Genomic DNA, 4768 nt, shown 5'->3' with positions numbered 1-4768 from the left:
CCATTTCTGAAATATTTAGAAATTTATAGTCAACATAGAAATCAATTTATTATATCCACTGAAAATAGATGAATTAGCCCATAGTCTTTACCACCACCAACCAGAGAAGAAAATTGTTGTAAAGAAGTAGATGGAAGGTAGACACACATGTTGCAAGTCCATCTATCCTTCCAATCTATACTCTAATTCTACGATCTATGACCAACTCTTTTATGGTCATCCAAAGCCGACTTGTTGTACACCTGAAAATCTAAAATAGCTCGATATTCTTTAGATCACCTTGTGTCCTTAAGTAGAGTAAGCCCTCTTTCTTGTTGTGTGGCTATTAATTTGATACTAAAAAATGGTGCCCACAATGGTGACAAGCAATCGACCTGATTTCCTTGCAACAATGGAGCTGTTGAAGTCCCTGCAGTCCATCTTCATCTAAGACGAGGATGAGTTCCCCAAGGTTCCCTACAATAAATTCATCAAAGACGTTCCTGTCATTTCTCTCTCACGCATCACTAGGGAGGATAAATGTCGTGACGAGGTGAGCAATGCTTGTTCTGAATGGAGAATTTTCCAAGTGGTTAATTATGGTGTTTCCCAGGAGCTAGTGGAGTCTGTGGCTCGGCTCTCCAAGGAGTTTTTCGCCCTCTCGCCAGAGGAGAAGCTCAAATACGACATGAGAGGTGGGAAACGTGGAGGATTTGTGGTGATTAGCTCTCTCCAGGGTGAAAGTGTCTAAGACTAGAGAGAGATTTTTACTTACTTCTCTTATCCCCTTCACCAACACGATTACAGACCTGTCAAGCCTGACATCTGGAGGTACCCTCGTCCATCCCCGCACGCTCATATAAATTGATTTCATCTTTGTTTCATATGAGTTGAACACCAAATTTTGTAACTAATGTATTTGTGGGGAGATTTTGGAGAAATACAATGAATCCCTTATGGGTTTGGCATATACTGTTGGGGATAATATCAGAATTGTTGGGATTGGAAACGGATGCTGTGACCAAGGCTTGCATGGAGATGGACCAGAAAGTGGTGATAAACTTCTATCCCAAATTCCCACAACCAGACATGACATTGGGACTGAAGAGGCACACCGATCCGGGCACCATCACTCTTCTCCTTCAAGACCAAGTTGGAGGCCTACAAGCTACCAAGGACGATGGCAAAAACTGGATCACCATGGAGCCCATTCAAGGAGCCTTTGTTGTCAATTTGGGAGATCATATGCATGCCAGTCACATCGAATCACTCATTAGTTATATCTGTGTAAGTTCAGTACTTTGTTTTTTTTATATTTTTATTTCGATTGCATATTCTATACATTTAATGAACATCTATATGTTAGGAAGCTAGTTCCTTTAAACACTCAATCTACAATCAACATGAACTCAATCTTTTATTAATAATAATGGTTTAACCATTATGATGTAATGATATTGTAGTATCTGAGAAATGACAAGTTCAAGTGTGCATATCATCAAGCAGTGGTGAATTTGAACAACAGCAAGCTATCTATCGTGACGTTTCAGAATCCGACGCAGGTGGCCATCGTCTACCCTTTGGATGGATTTATGAAGGAGGCGGAAGGTGAGAAGTATTTCATGGAAGAGCCCATCACTTTTGCACATATGTACTCTAGAAAGATGAGTTGACACATCGAGCTCGCCCACTAGAAGAAGTTGGCTAAACTTGTCAAGCAGACATAGTCCATAGATCTTCCAAATGATGTGAATATCAACTTAAATAACAAAAATCAATGTAGAATTTCATGTTTGTCTTCTGATTAGAAGTAGTAATTACTTATGCATGCAGACTTAGAAAGATCTAAGTCAAGTATAATATTAGAAGACAAGTGAAGTGTGAGTTTTCATGAAATAGTTAGCCCTAAAAGAGTAAATCTACTTAGAATTTGCATGTGCATGATTTCATATTTAGAAAATTTGATATTCATATACCCTTAAATATTTCAAAAAACCAGGACAAAAACACAAAGATGAGCCGACACATCGAGCTCTCCCGCTAGAAGAAGTTGGCTAAACTCGTTGAGTAGACATAGTCGACAGATCTTCCAAATGATTTGAAGATCAGTTGAAAAAACAAGGCTCAATGTAGAATTTCAGTTCTATCTTCCTGCAACTATGTTAATATGTTAATATCTTCTCATATACGAGTACATGATAATAATAATAACAATAAACTTCCACCGGCTTGTTTGATGTCCTATTTTGAAATTTTATTGGAGTGTGCTTTGTATTCATTTTTGCATCACTTATGGTTACTTGTTTCATGTCATATTTTGAAGTTTGATAGTAAAGTATGCTTCATATTCATTTCTACATGGTTCGTATTCATTGTTGCATCACTTATGGTTAGTTGTTTCATGTCATATTTTGAAGTTTGATTGTAGACTCTAGAGTACACTTCATATTCATTTCTACATCAGTTATGGTTAGTTTATCGAATTATGTGATTCTAACCATTACTACTAAATTGTAGATCATGTATGGTTAATTTATCGAACTACATAATTCCAATTCCCATGTGAACTCACACTCGTCGCCACCCAGTTATGGTTAATTTATCGAACTGCATAATTATGATCATTATTACTAAATTTCCAGATGAACTCATGCCCCTCTCTAGATGAACCCATGCCCCTCCCCACCCAAGTTTCACGAGGTTTTAAGGAATTTGAACCTCAACCCATACCTTTCACAAAAACTTTAGATCGTATAATGGTTAATTGAGCTACCTTATATTCAACCAAAGTGTTTTTTTAGTACTCTAGCATGTGAAAGATGTTATCAGATAAAGTTATATGACGTTGGATTTTAAAAAAATATTTATATTGAAAATTTAAATAAAATATAAATGGAATTTAAAATAATAATAAAAAAGTTAATTAAAAATTATATTTTTAAATTAAAATTAAAATTAGAAATAAAAAAATTTGTTAAATTTACTATATTTAATTAATAACAAAAAAATTTCAAAATTTGACTTTGAAAAAGGTAAAAAATAGGGTAGGTCCATTTCAAGTTTAAATTTATCGAGGATGCTAAGGTATCAAATTGTTTAAAGTGTATTTTTTTATTATTTAATATAAAAAATTAATATATAGCAAGGAACTAAGTGAGAAAAGTTTTACACATGAAGAAATTTGATTCATATAAATACTAATATATATTTACAGTGATTTACATGGAATAAAAACAAAATTAAAATCAATGCAAAATCAATCAAAATCTAGAGTGACTAATTATGAAAAATATGTTTTTTAAATAAAAATAGAACCAATGTCAACATAATTGAAATTTAGAGTGATTAAATGTAAAGTAAATATCTTAATTGAAATTTGGAGTGACTAAATGTAAATTGAATATCTGAAGCAAGAAGAAACAAGTGTTGCATAGTAGCTAGTACCTGTCACTCAGTTTAAATATAGCAACGTTGCCATTTTCTAGATGGATGATGAATTTTTGAACAAATATTAGACATAAAACAAAATAAATAAATAAAGTAGCAATAAAATAATAGTGTTACTATTAATATAAATAACATGTTAATTAGGAGCTCTTCTCACTTAACAATTTCAAATATCTTTTTCTAGTTTGGAAGCCCAAATGTTTGTAAAATGGAATTCCTCCTTCAAACAATAGCATTTCATCCAATAAACTCAAGATGAATGTTAGGCTCTATGTCTCATCTAGTGAATCCCATGGTGGCTCAATAAGTTGGAATGCATAACAATTCTCCACCAACTCAATCTAACATCACTTATACATTCGAAGCACATTCGAAGCTCAAGAAAATGCTAGGATTCTACGTCTCATGAACCACATAGAAGCTCAACCTCTATGACTTCAATTATACTAGTTCTTAATTTTCCAAATGCTTCAACTTAAAGAAATATCCAGTACACCATTATTGAATATTGATCCTCTTCATAACTCTAGTTTCTTTAGAGGTATTTTGTAATTTTGATTTTAATAGATTTTTAGAAGAATTATTTCTAAATTTCTTTTTATAGATTTCTCTTATATAGTTTTTCAAAAAAAATTCTTGAATTGTGAAACTTTAGAATGACTAGTTTTTGTTGCCTACCAAACTCATGTAATTATGATGTATCATTTTGATATAAAATTTATTTTATAAAAAAAATCAAATATTATAAAAAATATATATAATTTTATTTATAAAAATAAAAATAAGTAAGATTTAAATTTAAGTATAGTAACCGAATAGTTTATAGTTCTCCCTACTTAAAATAACTAAGTATATACTAAAGTACTATAAATATAAATATGTAATAGAACTAAATAGGGGAGGGACGCCATTACCTGTGCGCCCTCCCCTCCACCTGGCGGACGGGCACGTTGCAGGCACGTGGCCTCGTACGACACCACGCCAACTCAATCCGCCACCTGTTAAGGAACGTGTCAAGGGTTTAGGGTTTATTTAACGAGCATGGAGGGGCTCATTTCCGCCTTTACCGCGCGATGTATGCTCCGACTGTGGGTTTTCTGTTCGGGTCTGGTGGTTGTTCGAAGCCCTCCGCCGATGATGGCGCGGGAGGGCTCCATTACCTGTGCATGAGGTCCGCCATTGTTGAGCTCATGTCCGCCAATTGCTGTTCAGCCAGGACCGCCGGTGGTTTAGGGTGGTCCGCCATTGTTGAGCTCATGTCCGCCAATTGCTGTTCAGCCAGGACCGCCGGTGGTTTAGGGTGGTCCGCCATTGTTGAGCTCATGTCCGCCAATTGCTGTTC

At 34.7% G+C, this 4768-nt stretch overlaps 1 pseudogene; it reads left to right on the top strand.

Moving 5' to 3' along the window:
- The first annotated feature begins 343 nt into the window (after positions 1 to 343).
- Positions 344 to 4431, top strand: LOC149142373 (naringenin,2-oxoglutarate 3-dioxygenase-like; annotated as a pseudogene).
- The last annotated feature ends 337 nt before the right edge of the window (positions 4432 to 4768 follow it).

This window comes from Pinus tabuliformis, chromosome X, assembly GCF_031772625.1.
Source record: "Pinus tabuliformis cultivar Carrire ecotype Pingquan chromosome X, CPIR1, whole genome shotgun sequence".
Taxonomy (NCBI): Eukaryota; Viridiplantae; Streptophyta; class Pinopsida; order Pinales; family Pinaceae; genus Pinus; species Pinus tabuliformis.
This window is presented reverse-complemented; position numbering and strand designations above follow the sequence as displayed.